The sequence below is a fragment of the Eleutherodactylus coqui genome, chromosome 6, assembly GCF_035609145.1.
Source record: "Eleutherodactylus coqui strain aEleCoq1 chromosome 6, aEleCoq1.hap1, whole genome shotgun sequence".
Classification (NCBI taxonomy): Eukaryota; Metazoa; Chordata; class Amphibia; order Anura; family Eleutherodactylidae; genus Eleutherodactylus; species Eleutherodactylus coqui.
This window is the reverse complement of record NC_089842.1, coordinates 45,954,112-45,976,945: the sequence shown is the minus strand read 5'-3', so window position 1 is coordinate 45,976,945 and position 22,834 is coordinate 45,954,112. Positions and strand designations below refer to the sequence as shown.

Here is a 22,834-nt window from a genome sequence, read left to right as displayed (position 1 = left end):
AAATGCTAGAGCAGATAAATAGATTGTGTTGTATAAACTAAAATCAAATCATCTGAACCTACAAAAGAACACACCACTCCAAATCAGTTAATTTTTTGTTAGCAAAAAATAATAAAATCCCATTAAAAAGGCATAAGACGCTTTCAAAAGTGGCTGACCACTGGATAAACAATGTGTAAAAATTAATAATAATGGGGGGTGGGGCTAGTGGCGTATGGAGGAAGACCTGTAGTCCTGCACTGCCAGATCCTTAAGCTCGAAACTGGTGCCAATTGGCATTAACTCACCAGTTTACTGTTTCCTGAAGTTGTACCAAGACTCTAATACAGCTAAATGAACTGTAGTGATGGTCCACTTCCTAGCCAGTGAGTCTTCACAAGATGTATCACCAGCCATCAGCAGCAGGCAGCCTCCTCCTCAGGCAATCTAAGTGAAAAAGGCTCCCTGAAAAGGTTTGCCGGAAGATTTGCTTAAGAGCTCGTCCAGGCTTTCACCCGGAGCAAGCAATGCAGCACTGATCCCTGCGGATCATGAATTACTTAATTCACAAGTCAGCAGCCTATTACCCACTCTTACACCACCAGGAGAAGCTTCAGCTAATGCTCACAAGGGAACTATTACTGTAATATTTGCAGACTCCACTGATTCTTTCACTTCCCCATACTCCACATTCTGGGGGAGGCCAGGGTGAACTCTCAATGGGCAATCCCTCACCGCAGCATGCAACTACTCAATGCACATCAATGGCTTCTGTTACAGAAGCTACGATGCAATCCCTGGTATTGAATCTTACACTGTCCATCAAGACAGGCATCCACACAGCCTTCTCTTTGCCGATAGAAATCCCATTGATCAGCAATCACACATCATATATTGAAAATAAAATGGAGGAACTGATTTCCGCCCATAATAAGCTTGTTGATACCACAAACTTCATGGAGGAAGTGACAACTCTGTGATATGGAGAACAGGTTCAGATAGAATAATATCTAGCTTAGGGGGGATGGGGTACCGGGAACTGTCAAAAATTAGGTTCTAAGAGAATTCATTGTTGACTACTTTGCCACCTTATTGCCTGGGGCTACTCTTCTCAACCTCACCATTGACTGGGCACACAAGCTCCCTAAGCCCAAATCTCTTCCCTCCTCCATACTAAGAGATGTCATTCTCTAAAATATTGGAAGCGGAAAGGATCTCCACCACACTTTCAGATCAACTCCAAAATATGTCAATTTATGCATACTTGTTTGCTGTGACACTTATGGGAGGAGAGAGTATGGCATTGCATGCACGTGGAGCTTCCCAGTAAAGCTCGCAATCATGAAGAATAGCACAAAGTTTGTTGCTCAAACACTGGAGAAGGTGGACTGTTTCGCAGAAACTGGGATCTCTCTCCACAGGCGGCACCTGTGAAAAGAAACCCCTCAGAGCTTTGAGGGGAATGGATGGATGGGCAATCTGGCAAATGCCGCTGTAAAGGCCCACCACCTAATTAATTGTTCCACCTGGAAAGAATGCCTTTACCTCAACATTTCGGTTAAATTTCATTACAGATGTATTTTATTCCAATTGCTAAGCTAAAGTAGACACATGTTTACTGGCAATCATTAAATTCAGCTCCTTCAGGATTATGGTAATATGGATACCATTTAATCTGTTATGGTTCTCACTGATGTTTTTAGTCTCTGTCTTGAGACTTGGTGTTCCCTTTGTAACTCCACTCCCACAATCCTGATCAAACTGATCCAAACCATACTCAACTTAGGTCACTTTCTGGCTGCACTGGTGGGGAAGTAGATCTGGGGGACACCTGGAGTGGGTGTTCTTCCTCCTGGGGCCCACAGGCATGCCCCCGTTCAAGGTATGAGGTGTGTGGCCTCATTATGGTACTTAACATAGTCTCAATTAATGCTGAAGGGCTAAACTCGCCTTTTAAGAGATCAATGATATGAAAGGGGGTTTGCATGCAGACATTATAGGGGTCCGAGAAACACATTTAAACAAGGAGGAATCCTTTATATTAACACATACATGCTTCCCCCATATTTTGTTTTCCTCTGAAAAGCACAAAAGATGTGGTGTCTCCATTGCCATTATGGACTCTTTGGCATTCTCCTTGAAAAAGGAGATCAGTGATGAAAGTGGATTTTTGATCTGCTCTATTAATAATATACACCATTGCTTCTGTGCATGCTCACAGCTCTAGACAACATGGATTTATGCAAAAGATTCTTATTGTACACAATAATTTTTATTGAAGAAAAATCTTTTGTGACATCATGTAACATATACTGCTAAAGAAATACAATAGAGAGTGACATATTAGAAAATCACATGCATAGAACTTTTGCTAAACAATTTAGTATTAGAGTTTCAGAAATATGTAACTTGATTATCTCTTCATCAAACAAGTGAATACAATTTAAAGAATAGTAAGCACATAAAATGGGGATTTGGGGGAAAGTGGGGGGGGGGGAGGTAGAGGATAACATAATAGGAGGTTTAAAGGCAATAGTTGGTACAGGAATAGGATTAGAAGAAAAATATGTAGATAAGAAAAAAAAAAGAAGAAAAATAATGGGTTAGAATATCCAGTCTTACCCCTTCGAGATTTATATTCTAGGAGTAAAGTTTGAAAGTCTCACATGTCAGGAACTACGGATAACGCTTACCCAAGAGAGTGGGCTCCTTCCAAGGAGGAAGAACAATTTCCCGACATGAAGATCTCCACATCCCAAGCGCCCCCTTCCCACCAAACTTATAACTTGAAGTTATCTAATTGGAAATGATCCAGCCATGGCTCCCAAGTCATCAGGTATTGTGCTATTGTGTCATTTCTATATGCAAATTTTTTTTCGTGTATACAATGTTCCGAAAGCAAATGTGTTATATTTGACATTGTAGGTATTCGGGTTGTTCTCCAATTCCTTTTTATTAATAATTTGATAGAAAGGAGACCATGACTAATCAATTTTCTGTATTTTATTGGGTTATCTTTTATCCCCAACAAAAATAGCGCTAGTTCTGGTGATAGATGAACTTTCAATCCTGTTTCAACACTTTCAACACTTTCAATGAGGAGATTAAACTCCTGCCAAACCAACCATATAGATGGGAAATTCCAAAAGATGTACATTAATGTATCCTACCCCCAGATTCCCTCCAGCATTAGTTGGAGTGGTTAGGGGAAAAGTCGGGGATCTGTACCACCTTGTGATAACCTTATAATGGACTTCCACTAAGGAGGCGCACACTGAGGCTTTTGTTGCACACTTCTGCGCTGCATTCCATTGTTACAATGGAAAAGCACATTCCATCTCTCTCTCCCAGTTCAGAAGATGTGCCTTTTTGTGTAAATTATACTTATATTCGCCTCCTCCACAGAAAATCTCATATATCGTTTTGAATTTTAATTTATAGGGAGGTGGGTTGAATAAGAACTTGCAGGGATATATTGGTAATGTAGGCTCCAAGGTTGGGAGTGAAGCCCATACACTAGAAATTTGTACATATAAAAATAAATCTTCATCTGAGAGGTCGTATTCCAGGCTAAGCCGTTCAAAAGATTTCAATTTCCCCCCATCTGCTAAATCTAAGAGTGTTTCAATCCCTCTAGACCTCCAGCAAACTGTATTTAAATTAATGGACCAGAATTCGAGGATATCTAGAGGGAGAGTAACCTGTTTCCTTGGGGATTCATCCTTGGAGATCCATAGTAAGTGCTTCCAGATATCAATAACTACCTCTATAAAAGTGTTTTTTGAGAGCGTTATGTTGGGGTCTAAAGTAGTTGCTAGTAATAAGTTGCGTAAAGATTTTCTACTTAACATACTTTGCTCAATATTTGGCCAACTAATCCTGGGTTGTGGGACACACCACGCTCTTATTTGTGTGAGTATATTCATCTTGTAGTATGCATCTATGTTAGGAACTCCCATTTCCCTGAATCTTCTGGGGCTGTACATTATTGATGCCGCCACCCTTGGTTTCTTGTTGCCCCAGACAAAAGACATTATTTGTTTTTGTAAACTCTGAAGTAGTCTGTTGGGACATTTAGTTGCGATAGTTCGGAATCTGTATAAGATTTTGGGGAGAACCATCATTTTATATATGACAATTCTTCCGGCCGATGAAAATTCCACTCTGTTGTAGACTGAAAGACACTGCTCTTTCTCGTCTATCAAAAAACTGATATTAAGGGTGATTGTTTCTTCTGGGGAAGGTGTAATTGTTATTCCTAAGTATTGAATTCCTTGTGGCTCCCATCCATTTGGGAATTCTTCCTTAATTTTGGACTGGAATCTGGGCGATATATTGATCGCCAGAATTTTGGATCTTGTAGGTTTGATTTTATAATATGAGAGCTTTCCAAAATGGGTAAGGAGATCCGATGCCACCCTAAGAGACTCCAAAGGGGATATCAGCATCAAAATCACATAATTGACGAATAGACCGATCTTGTGTTGTCTGTGAGAAAGAGAGATGCCTCTAATTTTGATTTCCATACGAATTGCTTCAGCGAGGGGTTCCATAGTTAGTACGGAGACAAGGGGCAACCCTGTCTTGTACCATTTGTGATTACGAACAGGCTGGAAACAACTCCATTTACTAATATTTTCGCCGAGCGGGATCCGTATAACGCCTGAATGGCTCTCAGAATAGCTCCATAGAACCCTAACCTCCTCAACACCAAGGAAGCATATCCCCAATGAATCCTGTCGAACACCTTCTCGGCTTCCAGGGTAAGGAGCAGACAAGGCATTCAAGAGATCTTTGCCTCCTCCAACACATCCAACAACCTTCTGGTGGCATCTAAAGTCTATCTCCACTTCATAAAATCCGCTTGATCGCTACGGATAAGATCAGTGGTTATTTCTAAAAGTCGTAAGGCAATTATTGGTCTGAAGTTAACAGGGGTAGATCTGTTTTTACCTGGTTTTGGGATTGCTACTATGTTAGCCTGTAACATCTCAGGGGGGAGATGGCCTGTTAACATAGCCTAGTTAAAAATGTCTGCTAGATGGGGGGCTAGCTGAGTTTTAAAAGTTTTATAGTATCCATTGGTGAACCCATCTGGTCGCGGGGCTTTGTCTTTTTAAGAGTTGTTAAGTACTTTCAGTGTTTCTTGTAATGAAATCTCAGCATTGAGTTTAGGTAGCTGTGTTTTGTTTAATGTTGGAAGATGAATAGAAGCTAAGAAACTGTTGATCTCATTTTCAGTAGGTTGTGGTAAATTGGGTTCCTTATTGAGATTATACAAGGATTCATAGAAATTCCTGAAAATTTATGCAATTCTAATTGCATAATGGATTAGAGGTTTTCGTACCCGAAATTGGGTCGATTATGGAGAGAATTCTTGATTTTATCCTTTTCTGTTTTACTCTATTGGCCATCATACAGGAACATTTGTTATTATTAATATAGAAGGAAGACTTAAGATATTACATTTTTTTCGTGTTTTTCTATAAGAATACTTTGTATTTTCGGTCTAATTTTAACCAGTTTGTTATGTAAATCGATAGATGGCTTGCCCTGCAACTCTTTTTCTATGTCCGCTAATTGTGTTACGGTGCTTTTGAGCAATTTGTCTCTTTCTTTTTTATAAATAGACCCCTGTTGGATCATCACCCCTCTGACTACAGCTTTATGAGCATTCCACGATATATAGCGGCACGTTTCTGAGGAATCATTATATTTAAAATAATCTTTTAGTGCTACTTCAACTTTCTTTTGCATTTGGGCTCCTGAAGTAGAAAAGTGGTATTTCTCCAACTTCCAAAAGATGGAGTTTGAGGGCCTAATTTCAGTTTAAGTGTTATAGAGGCATGGTCTGACCATGTTGTAGTCCCTCTTTTGATTCTTGCGTTTTCTTGAGAATTGGGAGGTCCACCAGAAACATGTCGATTCTAGAGAATCATTTGTGGCAGGAAGAATAGAAAGTATATTCTCTAAAACTGGCATTTAAACATCTAAAAGAGTCAAACAAATTAGTTTTGTGTATCCAAGAGGATAAGGTAGAACCTCTTCCTGTGTCCGGGAAGCTGGTATCTAGGGTCCCATCTGCTATAATGTTGAAATCTCCGCATAAGAGTAAGCTACCTTGCTGAATTTTCTTGATTTTCCCCACCACTCTATTCAAGAATTTAATTTGTTTCGAGTTGGGAGCATAAATGTTGACTAGAGACATGAGGAAGCCTTCAGTTTTACATTCAAAATCAAAAATCTTCCATCAGGGGGCGGAGCCTGACCGCTGAGCGGGATGGAGTTCTAAGTGAGGAGCTCCGTTACAGCAGCACATAGCGGGACCTTTTGCAGCCTTCAGAAGCCTCATCATGGGGAAAACAGGCAAGGAGAGAAGCAGTGAACCCCAAGGTACACCTAGGACGAGCAAAGGGCAGGTAGACATGCAGCACTACGTTAAAGACAGGAGCGTTCGGTCCCTGCATGAAGCGGCCAAGATGGCGCCCGCCCATGAGCTGAGCGGAGCGGGGGGGGGGAGACAGAGAGGAAGATGTCTCCTCAAAGGGAGAGGAAAGCGAACGCATCTCCAAAAGATTTATGAAGGACTTACTAGTGCGTACTATGCGCCCTGTGCTTTCTGAACTAACTGAAATAAAGGAGGAAATGAAGCACATGGGGAGGAGAATAGAGGAGCTAGAGTCATCCAAAGCAGCTATTTCCTCACATGCTTTGGACATAGAGAAAGTCCTGACTGAACACCATGCGCAGATTAACAGAACCCTTCTGATGCAGGAGGACATTGAAAACAGAAATAGGCGCAACAACGTGAGCATAAAAGGCTTTCCAGAATCATGGGCTGCCGAAGCTGTCCCTAAAGTGGCTAAAGAGATCTTCACACTTCTTCTAGGGGCTGATAGAGCATCCTCCATCTCTATTGAGCGGATCCATAGAGCCCTGAGATCCCTACCTCCCACCTCCGACCCGCCAAGGGATATCATCTGCAAACTGCTTACTTTTCTGGACGCGGCTTCCATCTTAAAACCAGCAAGAAACCATAAGGAGCTCTGATACAGCGATGCTCCTCTGCAAATTTTCTAGGACCTGGCGCCATCTACCCTCACAAAGCGCCGCCTTTTACGACCATTACTGGACACTTTAAGGAAAAGGACATCAGGTATGCCTGGTTGTTCCCGTTCGGGCTAGGCATCACACACAAGGGTCGCAGGTTGAATATACGCACACCAGAGGACCTACACCTTAAACCCAATTGATCTTCCGTGCTGGCTACCGATTCCGAATCTCCCTCGTTTCCCGAACCTGGATCTTCCTGAAAAATGGCATATGGCGGGGAACACGAAATCACCCAGAGGAAAGAAAAAGAAGACCCTGAGGAGGTTACCGGTGGATTCTGTACCAGAGGTTACATGGATCCTGTACCGTGTTTCATCAGTTTTTTGGCTTGAAAAGACCTTTTCTTAGGTCGAAACGTCGCCTATTTTTTAAAACTATGAAACAATAAAGCATGTTTCTTTAAGTAAGGAGTCTTTTTCTGCATCACTATATGCTGCCACTTCTTTGCTACACTTTATGGATCGTTGAAGGGGTCTATGTCCATAGCCCCGCTGTTGGCTTTGTAATATATTTTTTTTGTCGCTATAAAGAAATTTTTTTTTAAATTTTTCTCTGATCCTCCCCCCCCCCCCCCCCAAGTACTCTGTTCTGGTGGGGTTGAGTGAGTGCTGTGGTCTTTTTGCTTAATACGGAGGTTACCAGTTCCGACACCTGAGGGGACACTATCGCTTCAGGGGGTATTGCCGCCACCATGTCTGTGAGACTTTCCCTGCTAGCTCGGAGCCATTTGTTTCGTGACCCTGTAACTGGTCGCCCCATTTGGAGTGAACGTGGAGTTATGGCCATGAGATGGCAGGGAGACCCCTGCTCCCTTCAAGCGGGGGCCTCCATGACCTCTCCCCTTGGACCACTGTATTAGTGACTTTCCTTTGGTTCTAACTTTGCCCATCCGTATACTTGTACTTGTTCTTAAATAACTTTTGTTTTTCTTAAACACCTTGCCTTCAGTTTTCCCTACATACTAAGGTCCCTTTTGTGCCTGTCAGGTTGGGCCAAGAGTAGTTTCTTCTTTTATGCGACTGTATAGTTAAGACAGTCGCCTCTTTTTCTTGCTCGCACCTGAGGGTGTGGCTTCTGAAATTTAGTGAAGCCAGCCCTAACTACTACCCAACTGTTTTTCTTTATCCTATTTCTCTTTGCTGATTTAAAAAGGGATAAGTGTTTTCCCTTCTTTCTTCCTTCCGTGTCTCTGTCTTGTGGTTTGCCCCATACCCTGACCCCCTACCTCCCCCCCCCCCCCTGCTACACCTCCCATCGGAAGAAGGTCTCCATTGACCTATCTCATTGCATTTCCTATTTTTCAGCAGCTGAAGACCGGCTTCCTGACTCCTGAGGTCGGCCCTACAACAGGTGACTCGCGATGGGAGATCTGCGGATTACGTCCTTTAGCGTGAGGGGTCTCAGCTCGCCCTTTAAAAGACGCAACATAGCCCTATTGGCCAAGAGGTATGGCACGAGTGTTCTTCTTCTACAGGAAATACACTATAAAAAAACCCAAATGCCTGCCTTTACCGGGCAGACACTTTGAACAGGGCTTTCACAGTGCTCACCCCACCTCAGCCTCCAAGGGGGTGTCAACCTTTTTCCATAGATCTGCCAATTTCTCATGCCATACTCAATTTGTAGATGAGGAGGGTAGAGTCCTGTTTCTAAAGGGACTAATTAACAACACAAAAGTGACTATAGCCAACCTCTACGCCCCAATATAGATCAGTTCCCATGGCTAATCAAAGAATTGACAATTTTCAAACACTTTGCCGAGGGCCAAGTAATACTAGGTGGAGATTTTAATGTTGCCCTGCATCCTCTAATTGATTCCTCAGCGGGCCGATCTCACATATCGCAAACTAAACTAAGGAAGCTTATTCGTAGCCTCCAGGAGTTAAATTTGACAGATGCCTGGCATCTCATATATCCGTCCACAAAGGATTACACCTTCTTCTCCCATGTACACTTAACCCACCAGAGATTGGACTACATCTTCGTCTCCTCTGGTCTCCTGACACACCTTGGGGGAGCCAAAATAGATGTAGTCACGGTGTCGGACCACGCACCTGTCCATGTGGATCTCCGCCCACTCCACACAAAACCCAAAGAGTGGACGTGGAGGCTTAATGCCTCTTTACTTGACTCCCTTGAGGAAAGAGAACGTCTCTCTAATCTCATAGAGGTATACTTCAGTATCAATATGAAGGGTGGCCCGGAGGTCCCCATGATCTGGGGGGCTCATAAGGCATTCGTGCGGGGCTTATTGATAGCTCTAGGCTCCAGAACTAAAAAACTCCTTCAAAAAGACATCTACGGCAAACTTAGCAAAATCGCTAAATTAGAGCAGATAAAGCTTTCTCAGTCAAAAACCTCTATGGAGAAACTAGAGGAGCTGAGGAGAGATCTCAAACTGTGCCTCGAATTCCGATTCAACTAAAAACATCTTTATCTTAAGCACGTTGTCTACGCCCAAGGCAACAGATGCAGCAAATTCATGTCAGCCTTAATTAAAAAAGCTCGAGCAAAAACCCATATCAAAGCAATCAAGACCTCTACCGGGGCCCTGGCGACCTCCTCGGAGGACAGAGCTGGCGCTTTATATCAGTTCTACTCTCAGCTTTATAACATCAGACAGCAAAGTCCCCTTATTAAAGAAAAAGAAACGGACATGAAAAAACTAGTAGAGTCTTTTCTACACCAAGCACACCTCGCCAAATTAAACAAATGTCAAGCCGACTCTTTAGTAACCACAGTTACCCAGTCAGAGGTTAAACTTCTTTTAAATTCTTGCCCTCACGGCAAAAGCCCTGGTCCGCATGGACTAAATTTACCGTATTATAAATCCTTCAGGCTAATTTTAGTACCAAAGCTAACAGAGCTTTTCAATGCACTCCTGACAGGCGCCTCCCTTCCCAAACAGGCCCTAGAAGCTCACATAACCCTAATACATAAAGATAGTAAGGACCCAGAAATATGCAGCAGTTATCGACCCATCTCTCTCATAAATTTCGATATGAAACTTTGGGCCAAACTCTTAGCTAAAAGACTTGAAAAATTCTTACCCATTCTGATTAATGAGGAGCAGGCAGGATTTGTGCAGGGGAGAGAGGGCAGAGACAATAGCCACAGAGTACTCCATGCGATACGCCACGCCCAAAAACATAATATACCCTTACTCTTAATCGGTACCGACGCTAAAAAAGCTTTCGACCGAGTTGACTGGGAATACATGAGAGAAGCTCTACTCCATTTCAACATTCCCCCGGTCTTTGTCTCTGCCGTCATTTCCCTGTACTCGGCCCCGTACGCCAGACTAAAAATCAATGAGATACTATCCCCGGCCTTTGACATAAAAAATGGCACCCGCCAGGGTTGCCCTCTTTCCCCTCTCTATTTGTCTTAGCTCTAGAGCCCTTCCTTCAGAAGGTCAGATAAGGCCAGAATTCAATGGTCTTAATTGGGGAAAACACTCGCTCACATCTGCCGTATTCGCAGATGACATAGTTTTCCTTATAACAAACCCAGAAAGGGGCCTGACCAGACTAGAGGATCTTCTGAACAACTTTGGAACGGTCTCCAATTTCAAAATCAATTTCTCTAAGTCCACTGTGTTAAACATCACAATTTTAGAAGCTCACTGCAGAGCTATTAAGGAAAGCTCCCCCTTTACCTGGGCGGAGGAGTCGTTGGACTTTCTGGGAGTCAAACTAACCAAGAAAATAGAGGATCTCTATTCTGTCAATTTTATTCCCCTAATAGGCCAAATCAAAAATCTCCTGAGAACATATGATCTCCCCTACATATCCTGGTTTGGCAGGAAAAACATCTTAAAAACCTATGTTCTTCCCATAATATTATATAAAATTAGAATGCTCCCCATTCACCTACCAGGAAGCTTCTTTAAAACAATTTGCTCTGCCTTTTTGGGGTTCGTTTGGAGGAAGAGGAGACCTAGATTGGCATATAGCCTAATGATAAAAAGGGGCTCAGAAGGCGGCATAGATTTCCCTAACATCTTCGACTTCTATTGCGCGTCACATCTGGGATACTGGATGGACCTAGTTCACCCGACCAGAGACAAAATACTTCCCTGATTGGCAGAATCCTTGGACGGTAGAGCACTTCTGGAGGAACTTTGGTTCCCCTCCAAAAACAGATGCAGATCCAAAGGATTCAATCCCCTCATCAGAGGCCCCTGTGAGATTTCGTCAAATTTAAGGGAAACCTGGGCCCCTGACCCCTCTCCTTGCTCCCCTCTAAGCACCATTCCCAATCTTCTAGACGTCACAGTGGATCCAGCCTCTCATTCAGTTTGGAGGAGATTTGGCTGCCTCAATATAGGAAACTTACAGTCGCTGGCACACATAAACGCAGAAGACATTTTAAAAGCTCTACTTCCAATCCATAATCTCTCCTTTCTGCAGCAGATCTATATTAAAAGTATGTTCAGTAAATTCCTAAAAAAGTACACTTCCACCAGACCCCTGACGCACTTGGAAAAGACCGTGATAGACAGCAGTCCCAAATCTAGGAAAATCTCATCCTTACGCAAACAATTTGTTATTAGAATCACGGACGCAAAACCTACCTTTCTCACCTCCTGGGAAAGAGAATTTGGCATCTCTCTCTCCCCATCCGACACTAGAACTATCCTGAGCACCTCCTTTGGCCTATCACCATGTATTTTAGCACAAGAAAGCCACTATAAATTGCTAGTCAGGTGGTATAAAACCCATCAGTGGCTTTCTGCCTACAACTTGGCACCGCATGGGAGATGTTGGAGATAATGATGTAAGCTCCTATCTCCACATTTGGTGGGAATGTCCGATCTTGGCACCCTTTTGGATGGAGGTGGAGGTGACACTGAAAAAGTTGTCTCCTAATCTGTCCATCTCCCCAGAGATGGTCTTTTTATGGAAGCCCTCAGCAGGATTTCATCCTAAGAGGAACAAACTCATTGCCTTTCTATTAGATGTGGCTAAAGCATTGATTCCATTACTGTGGCTTCAAAAAACTCCCCCCTCACTGTCACAGTGGATAGAAAAAGTTGACTCCATTGCTAACCTAGAGGAGCTATCTAGCTGTCCTGTTGACATGGGGCCCTTGGAGGAAACTGAGGTCATCGCCAAATTAGGCGTACGAGTTAAGGCACCTCTCGTTGGACGGTATATCTCCCATCGCCCTCTCACATGCAACCTCTGACTAAACTCAGTACTCTCCTCAGAAACCCATTCATACACCTAACGATCCACCCTACCCAACCCCACCTTACTTTGAATCGCCCTGAGGCCCTGCGGCCTTTTTGACCATTTGACCGAGGTTCCACAGCCTACCTCCTTTGGAACATACAGAGACCTTTTGCCGACTCCAGTATTCGTTTTAACACAACATGCCGAGTATTAACTAATCTTACAACCCTACTCTTATATGCGCATAATCCCCTGTCTCGTCTACCTGTCCCCCCCCATCCTCTGCTCCCTTTGTCTACTGTGTCTCCCTTCCCCTTTCCCCAACCACTAATCAATCTGACTTTACTCCTACATTGTTACCCCTAACTTCTCTGAGTAACAGAGAAGATCCACATTTGTTAATTTAAATATCTCAATACAGGGTACCCTCTGCATTTGATTATTTTGCCAACTATGAGTGTGTTAAGCTGAAACAATCAATGGAGCACTCACCATCGTTCGATTATACCACTCTAGATGTATGTACCTTTGTACTGACCTGTCATCTCGGTACATTTCCCCCTTGTTATATGAAAACTCAATAAAACTTGATTTACAAAAAAAAAAAAAATCTTCCTTCAGTATCCGCTATTTCTTCAATTAGCTGAAAGTCCACAGAGTGTCCACCATGACTCCTGCCTTCTTCTTGGTGGTGTTAACAAGGAAGATTTTGGAAAACCTTGGATGCAATATAGTGGGAACCTTCTTACGGGCGAAATGGGTCTTTTGTATGCAGACAATGTCTGCTTTGGAGATGTCGGTCTCTCTCTATATAGCCAATCTTTTCTAAGGTGAATTTAAACCTTTGGCGTTTCAGGAAAGCAAGTTCGTATCCATTGGGATTTTAGGTAGGAAGCTTTTGGCGACTGGTGTTTACTAGAGATGAGCGAGCACCAAAATGCTCGGGTGCTCGTTACTGGAGACGAATTTTCTGCGATGCTCGAGGGTTCATTTCGAGTAACGAACCCCATTGAAGTCAATGGGTGACCCGAGCATTTTTGTATATCGCCGATGCTCGCTAAGGTTTTCATTTGTGAAAATCGGGGCAATTCAAGAAAGTAATGGGAACGACACAGCAACAGATAGGACAGGCGAGGGGCCACATGTTGGGCTGCATCTCAAGTTCCCAGGTCCCACTATTAAGCCACAATAGCAGCAAGAGTGGCCCCCCCACCAACAACTTTTACATCTGAAAAGCCCTCATTAGCAATGCATACCTTAGCTAAGCACCACACTACCTCCAACAAAGCACAATCACTGCCTGCATGACACTCCGCTGCCACTTCTCCTGGGTTACATGCTGCCCAACCCCCCCCCCCCCCGCACGACCCAGTGTCCACAGCGCACACCAAACTGTCCCTGCCCAGCCTTCAGCTACCCTCATGCCACGCCACCCTCATGTCTATTTATAAGTGCGTCTGCCACAGGAAAAGCAGGCACACACTGCAGAGGGTTGGCACGGCTAGGCAGTGACCCTCTTTAAAAGTGGCGGGGCGATAGCCCACAATGCTGTAAAGAAGCAATGAGAAATATAATCCTGTGCCACCTCCATCTGGAGCTGCACACTTGGGCATAGCAATGGGGAACCTATGTGCCACACACTATTCATTCTGTCAAGGTGTCTGCATGCCCCAGTCAGACCGCGGTTTTTTATATATAGTCACAGGCAAGTACAACTCCGCAATGGGAGTAGTAATACGTAGATATAACTCGTCAAACTGAAAAGTGACAGGTACCACGCCCCCTGTCACTTTCCGCCCCTTATGTTGCTGTGTCAGCTGTGCTCCTTCTGGTGTATAACAGTGTATAACTCGTCAAAATCCCTTATCTTAATGCGGTATCAGCTTCCGTTCTGGAAGCTGGGAGCTGAACTTTCGTTCAGTGAAACTTAGCATGGGATAGCAGAATTGTCAGTCTGGGAGCTGAACTTTCGTTCAGTGAAACTTAGCATGGGGTAGCAGAATTGTCAGGTACTTGTTACTTTCCGCCCCGTATGTTGCTGTGTCAGCTGTGCTCCTTCTGGTTCAGCCTAAGTTATTATGCCGTCCCTTTCGTTCAGTGAAACTTAGATTTCTGTCCCTTATCTTAATGCGGTATCAGCTTCCCTTCTGGAAGCTGGGAGCTGAACTTTCGTTCAGTGAAACTTAGCATGGGGTAGCAGAATTGTCAGGTACTTGTTACTTTCCGCCCCGTATGTTGCTGTGTCAGCTGTGCTCCTTCTGGTTCAGTCTAAGTTATTATGCCGTCCCTTTCGTTCAGTGAAACTTAGATTTCTGTCCCTTATCTTAATGCGGTATCAGCTTCCCTTCTGGAAGCTGGGAGCTGAACTTTCGTTCAGTGAAACTTAGCATGGGATAGCAGAATTGTCAGTCCTATGACGTGTCAATCATGATATACTCTGCGGAGCAGAGTATATTCTGAATATGTCCGGATTTATCTACATCCGAAGCCTATTACGATTATGTCCGGCTTTACCTACAGCTGATATTGAGTATATTATGAGACTTTATCTACAGTCTCTTATTTCATGAAGTTATCTATCTCCATACATCCCCAGCCTTTTAGCCCCCCCACCTTTTTTTGTTTTCACAACAAGAGAGAGAGAACGCAGGAGACTGATGCAAAGTTTTAAAAAGCTTTATTGAGTACACGTGCGAATACATAAATGAAAAAAAGTTATAGAAATAATATATATAATTATTACACAATGAACTTTAACACGGATATAGTCGCATTTTTTACAGTGATTTACAAATTTAACCAAGCAGTTTGAAGCATTGGTAGACTCCTCTTTTTAGGCAGCAAGGTGGCCTGTGTCCCACTTGGCGGTGTGGAAGGATAAGGGAGGCTTTTCCTCTGCAGGGTAGCGTGTGGGGAATCGACGTTCAGGTCCATTTTCAGCGCCTGGAGAATTTCTCTAGTGCCGTGGCTGCCAATGACCGTAGAAGGCATATTAATCTCGGCCATCGATCGCATAAAAGCGTCCCAACCCAGAGGGTGATTTTTCTTGGTAGCGCTATGGCTCTGCGTAGCATGACGGATCAGGTCCAATATGTTGGACCCTTGAACGGGTTGCCCTTTGTATACGAACTCCTCCTTAGCATTCCACGCTGTAATATCGCCATTCTGCGATAACCTGTTTAGCAAAAGTTCTGCATTTTTTCTGAAACGGGGATTGACATGATTTACAATTTCATGAACAGCATTTCTATTAACAGGTTCGGCATTTGACAATTGCTGATGACCAGTATCACTCGGAGTTACAATGTTTAACGTTGTTAGCTCTTTTGCAGCCTGTTTAGCATGAACCAAGTATCTTTGTAAAACAGCGGTGTATTTTTTAATTTTCACATCATCCGGTAGGTCGCTACGCTGTAAAACTGAGTTAATCTCGTCATCAAGGCGATGAATAGCAGCCTGTCGTATGTCAGGGGTTGTAGGAACACTTTGCCTTATTTTGTTCAGTTCGTGTTTAGGAACCAAATACATTTTCTCCGCATGCTCCATTATCGGTTGGCAAGTAGACTCGTAATTATCGGTATTGCAAAACCCAAGAGTGAACCTATAAAACCGCCGGCCTGATTGACTATACGCCTCTTTTTCTTTACGGTCAGGGTTTTATCACCCAAACGTCTTATAGCGCTGCGCCATTTTTTTTAACGCGCTTCTTTGGCGTTCTTTTAGGGGTATACGACCTTTTAAAATGTTTAAAGCGATCTCCGCTATGGCTGTAACTAAATCATTGCTAGCGTTGCGTAAAATAGATTTTCTGACGTTGGGTTTAGCTTTCACCAGCCTTTTTAAGAGACTCCAATTACGACGGATTCTCTCAGACATCTTTTCACCAGAATGCACGGGGGATAAAATAGGGTGCAAGACGGTGTACTCACTTTTTAGAGGTGATTTTTTTGTGAATATACACAGCTGGTAAGGCTGGTGGAAACAAGCCCGTTCTCAAGCGCAGCTCCTCCGGCGTATTACCCCTTAAATCTACCAGCAAATACCCATAAGGCTCGCGTGTCGCATCCTCAAAGGCTTCTAAGAAGAAGCGCGTCTTTCCGGGGTACATCTGTCTCGCTAGTGTGACAATTTGCAATACATCACGAGGGGATCTGAAGAGAATCAAATACTTTGCATTTAAATTTATCGTTCGGCTTTTCTTACCTTGACAGAACACATTCTGCACAAGATATAAAATGCTGAGATTTCTGTGATGTACATACTTGGTAAATGCTTTTTCTATTTCGCTGTTTTCACTAGCGATCTCCATAAGATCATCAACAACGGTCAAATTTACCTTGTCGGGCGGAAATAAGTCATCATCTATAAATGTCTTCGGAAGGCCCTCGATAAATCTGATGATAGGGAAAGAAGCAGACAGTTCATCATACAGTTTTTGCCAGCAGGAGTAATACCACACAATGTTTTGGGGCTTGTGTGATATATGTGTTTCGGAATTATGTAACAACTGCTTTACAAAGTAACTTTTCCCAGAGTTAGAGGGTCCGGCTAAAATACACGAGAAGGGGTGTTGCAAACGTGTATCCATTATTTCAGCGCTAATAACCGAGATGTTATATTGTAAATTCGTCTAATAATCGCCTCCTCACTCGGTTTTGCACTTTGTGTAGCGCACCTGCGCCAGAGACCCGATGCTTCTTATTTCTTACAAAGCCTGGTCAGGAAAAGAAGCAGACGAGTCATGATACAGATTCAGCCAACATACATAAATTCAAACGATATTACAGGAACTGAATAGAATGTGTCAGACGTCCGTCTGACATATGAGCTAATAGCCGAAAGGCAATGTCGTAAAATCATCTAACAAGTATCTCTTTGTGTAAACGCATCTTTGTGTTTTGCGCAACGGCCTTGTTTCAATATCCCAGTATTTCTTATTTCTCACAATCCCAGGCTGTTCTATGTGAATAGATTTCTGCGTTTCAGGGGAGGAATTGTGCTGATAATCCAAAACTAGATCTTTTAGGCTGTCAAAATTTACATGTTGCGTGTTAGCAACGTTTAGAGTTATGCCTTTAACTTTTAAGACGGTTTTACCCGTGTTCAGCTTGTAGCCGTAGGTTTTAGGCCCCGCAGACACAAACTCTGTGATGTATGTGTCATCGGGTATCTCGCTGGTTAGCTCACCCAGGTAATCGCCTAACGGCGGATTCCACTCGCCTTCTCGATGCACAAAAATGACCGAGTCTGTGTCGTGATAAAGACACCTCTCCTGCAGTCGGTCCAGAATAGAGTACAATTCTAGTCTGGCGTAAGCGGTTGTGAAACAAGCTATAAAAATGTTTGTGTTTTTGTTGATTTTGTGATGTTCTTTTGTGTATTTCCAGGTGATGTTGGCTGTCTCGTCATCAATAAAATTCAAACCTGAAATCTCATAGTAGGGGAGAAACACGTACTCAAAAAGCTCGTTGGGATTAGTCACGATGCTGGTACACGGAAGGTCAGGTTTCTGGGCAAATTTACCCCACAAGGAGTTAAGGAAAAGTTTGGAGATTTGCCTTTTAGCGGAATTCACAACCACATTGTCAGGCTGTAATTGCACACCTTCTTTTTCAAGAAAGGCGGCGATGTATTCGCTTTTCTTGACATCATCCGTACACCAGCTTGGGTAACCAGAGGCCTCCTGTTTGTCCCTAAGATGTAACTTAATGTAGGGTGCAAACAGATCATCCGAGGTTCTAGGAAAATGCCAGATTTCGTAGATGTGTACTATCCTGTACCCTTTCTCTACGGCCATCTCTAGCTCTATCGTACACCAAGTACCGACAATAGCGCGGTCCTCCTCACTGTGTGTGCAGGGTTCTACCTGTGTGTTTAGAGCGCATCTGTAACAGAGGGGGAACATCAACTTCTTGTTCATTTTCACAGGCAATACCGGGAAAAATAAATCTCTGGGCGGATATACTTTAACTTTTGCAAGGCCAAAGTAATTTTTGATGTAACCAAAATCTTTATAAATGATCTCAGGGTGTCCTACAGGATATGTTTTTGTTTTGTTGACAAAGGGGTACAGACTGGTGAAATCGTAGTAATTTATCATCTCCCCAGCAGCCTGCTTGTGATAGAGCTTTATGGCGTTAGTTCTCCCGCCATAGAGGGCATCACGCGGTTCTAGCGGAACTGGGAACTGCATTTTGAGAAGAAATGATTGAAGCTGTGGTTCCTTTTCAACCATTTCCTTCCACTCATGCTCCCACAAGACGCGCACTGTAAAACCGCATTGTTGTAAGAAACGTTTCTTGGCTAGAAAAGTGTGATACAGCTGGCTGTATGTGGTCTTAGTGAGTTTGTTTACATCCTTTTCATTGTAACAAGAGGGGCATCCGTGAAAATGACACCCCTCAAATTCAAAAGCGACGTGCTGACCGTTAACAAACGCATAGCCGTCCAAAAAATAGCGGCCCACCTGTTTTTCACCTCCTCTCAGAGCGTGTTGAATGTCAATGTTTTCTGTGTGAGACACGTACATGAGCCACTGAATAGCGGGTGTCGAGTAACGTTTTTTTGTTTTGTGATAATTATCAGCAGGTACAATGGCTATAGTGTCTTTTGGAAGGAATTTAAACATGTACATAGCCATACACACAGATGCCAGAGTGATGAGCTGAAAAGGATCAACACATATCGTCGTCGGAACCTTTTTGCGCCGCTCCGTACAGTATTTTAAAACAGTCTTTTTAGTCATTTCCATGACTCGATCTCTGAAAAGTTCGCATGCTTGTCTCAAAACAGCAACATCTTTTTTGCAATAATTCTTTAGCTCTGCTTTAAAATCAAAAACAACATCTTTTTGCGACTCATACCATTCCATAAACTCCTTTTTCTCATCAGACATCATGTATTCTACCCCATAATATTTAACACCAGGTAGGGGTCCGACATAATTTTGATTTTCCTCAGTGTTGAAAAAGTGTGGGAAGTGTCCCTTGGAATCAGAAAAGCCCATAGCTTGCGGCAACTTGCTAAGTTTCATGGGTATGAAACTCAGCGAGTCTATGAACCTCAAGTTCATATCAGGCACTGTCACACACAAAAGCCGACCTCCTTGACTAATCAGCTTTACACGTATTCGTTCTCGGATCAACTGCTTAACGATAAAATATGCATCATATCTACCAGCATTGTGGGCGATAAAGGTGTAGCCTGCAAACTTGCCACTGGCAAAGAACTGGACAAAGTCACGAGTGCACGTTTTACCCTCGAACTCCCAAGAGTTCTGACCGTACAAGGTCGTCGCAAAAATGAAATTCGCTATATGCAAACCCGTATCCTGTGAACATTCAAAATCGTAAAAAATATACCGTTCGTTTTTCTTAGGCGGTTTGTAGCGCTGCATGTAGCACAGATGTCTATCAAATTTTTGCAACGGGGCACGACAAACGTGGCAGCACAGCCCCTTACATTTATGACCATCATCACTGTTGGGCACAAATCGATAACAACGATCACAAAATGTTTTAACTCTGCAAAACGTAAAATCAATCGCGGCCAACTTCTCATGCCGTAATAAACATTCGCTCGAGCGACAAAATACACGACAGTTGGGACAGCGATACTGTTGCCCGATACTGTCAGCGCAATCATTTTTTTGGCATGCTGTACAAAAATGCTGGCAAGAATGGTTATTCTTGTGGTGGTAAACTGAATTACAATGATCACAAAAATATTGTTCCCCAATAAAGCTTTTGATGTTTGTAATTCCGTAGTAATGTTTATCATGATACAAAATATACACAGTTTTACCCGCGGACACGGAGCCTGTGTGATAATAGCGCCAATCACCATCGCTATGATACAGAATTTTGATAGATATGTTCAGGTATCTCTCAAAAGCATCTACATCACTAAAACTGACCAGCTGGTTTTCAGGGATTCCAAGAGCAGCGTGTAGCTGCTTAGCACGTGCCAATAAATCACCATCAGCAGCAGGAGCAGCTGCCCCCACCTCCAGCATTGCGTACAGACTAGCAGCCAAACATAGGTTTGAATCATAATTGTTAAAGTCATACAACCAGCGCTTTTTCTGTTTGATGATCTTTGTGTAAAGTATCGAATTCAAGCGCCTGCGACGAGTCACACCACCTCTCCTATTTTTTATTATTGTGACAACCAGATGCAAACAATCGCCGGATAAACATTCTGCATTACTTTGTAGTGCTGAAGCCACAGCGCTTAAAAAGCTCTCCACATTAAAATCATCCCTGAGCTGCTTTTTGGAATAAACCGTATCCAGAGAACTGCCACCATTCAGACTTAGATGTATGTAGTCGCCGGGCTGAATATCAGTCCGTATTCTATTGAACAAAGACTCAACAGCACCATGAATGGCCCTCATAGCATCGGTAAATGACTGTATACGGTCTAAATTCACAAACCTGAAATGCTCTACATGCTCAATGCCCCTGAACCTTGAAAGTTCGCGGCGTCTATGAAAAAAAGACTCTAAAAAAACCGACGCAGCACCAGGCTGATCAACAACTACATCGGGCTCATGATGTTCAGGCAGTTGTGAATGTTGCAGAGTGTCTGCATCCTGTCTCTGTGTTGTGTTGTGTCGTGTAGACTTTCTACTTTTTCTACGGTCTATGGACATCCTAGCTGTGTGGAGCATTTTTATAGCTTTTTTAACAACCCGTGATCTGTGAAAGCCAAGACGTTTGTTTTTGTTACATTTTTTCAATCCAGAGCCTGTCATTGACAGTCATGAGGAGCCACTTGCGTGCTTTCTCACTAATTCAGTCAATTCTCGCTTTAAAGCAAATATTTCTGGACCTCTGCGAGAGTCTGGCTCGGAGGTCAAAAGCTTCTGAGCCCTTTCGTGTACAGCTTTCAAGGATGCTGCTATCCCACCAATCTGAAAGGCCATATGGTGTATGCTAGCAAATTCATTCCCTATAGCTGCAGACCAATACCTCTCTGAATTGACAATGGTTTTATCATCGTGCGTTTTTTGTCTTTTACCCTCTGTGTTTTCAAGAGCTGCCCCCCTCTTTCTACGACTAACAGTGTTAGTGAGTGATCCAGATAGATTTTGCGGTGTATCAGGCCCCACAGCGCTATGACCGGGCAGCATATTTGCACCTATTGCTGTGATGTTTTTGGGAGCTATGCTTCTCTTTCTACGTGTTTTAGGGGCAGTGGGTGCTGTGTCTAGTGTTTGTTGTGTATCACATGTAGGTATGCTATGACAGTCCCGTATATCGTTTGAATTTAAGGCATGCGGCTTACCAACGCTTCTGTCGCTATTCGGGCATTCAACCATCGCAGAAACTGCTGAGAGAGCTTCGTATCCACCACTCCCATCTTGACGGGTTAACGGTCCTAGTCCAAGATTTATGCGTGCAAAAGAAGCTGTATTATAATCCTCTCTGAAAGTGCAAAACCGAGTGAGGAGGCGATTATTAGACGAATTTACAATATAACATCTCGGTTATTAGCGCTGAAATAATGGATACACGTTTGCAACACCCCTTCTCGTGTATTTTAGCCGGACCCTCTAACTCTGGGAAAAGTTACTTTGTAAAGCAGTTGTTACATAATTCCGAAACACATATATCACACAAGCCCCAAAACATTGTGTGGTATTACTCCTGCTGGCAAAAACTGTATGATGAACTGTCTGCTTCTTTCCCTATCATCAGATTTATCGAGGGCCTTCCGAAGACATTTATAGATGATGACTTATTTCCGCCCGACAAGGTAAATTTGACCGTTGTTGATGATCTTATGGAGATCGCTAGTGAAAACAGCGAAATAGAAAAAGCATTTACCAAGTATGTACATCACAGAAATCTCAGCATTTTATATCTTGTGCAGAATGTGTTCTGTCAAGGTAAGAAAAGCCGAACGATAAATTTAAATGCAAAGTATTTGATTCTCTTCAGATCCCCTCGTGATGTATTGCAAATTGTCACACTAGCGAGACAGATGTACCCCGGAAAGACGCGCTTCTTCTTAGAAGCCTTTGAGGATGCGACACGCGAGCCTTATGGGTATTTGCTGGTAGATTTAAGGGGTAATACGCCGGAGGAGCTGCGCTTGAGAACGGGCTTGTTTCCACCAGCCTTACCAGCTGTGTATATTCACAAAAAAATCACCTCTAAAAAGTGAGTACACCGTCTTGCACCCTATTTTATCCCCCGTGCATTCTGGTGAAAAGATGTCTGAGAGAATCCGTCGTAATTGGAGTCTCTTAAAAAGGCTGGTGAAAGCTAAACCCAACGTCAGAAAATCTATTTTACGCAACGCTAGCAATGATTTAGTTACAGCCATAGCGGAGATCGCTTTAAACATTTTAAAAGGTCGTATACCCCTAAAAGAACGCCAAAGAAGCGCGTTAAAAAAATGGCGCAGCGCTATAAGACGTTTGGGTGATAAAACCCTGACCGTAAAGAAAAAGAGGCGTATAGTCAATCAGGCCGGCGGTTTTATAGGTTCACTCTTGGGTTTTGCAATACCGATAATTACGAGTCTACTTGCCAACCGATAATGGAGCATGCGGAGAA

The 22,834-nt window shown here is 43.2% G+C and overlaps 1 long non-coding RNA gene across 1 annotated transcript; it reads right to left on the bottom strand.

The window, feature by feature from the left end:
- Positions 1–14,929: 14,929 nt before the first annotated feature.
- On the bottom strand, positions 14,930–21,694 carry LOC136632101 (uncharacterized). Its single transcript, XR_010793133.1, has 2 exons — positions 21,558–21,694; positions 14,930–16,983 (listed from the first exon to the last, which is right to left on the bottom strand). It is a non-coding gene; the product is annotated as an uncharacterized lncRNA (long non-coding RNA).
- Positions 21,695–22,834: the final 1,140 nt, after the last annotated feature.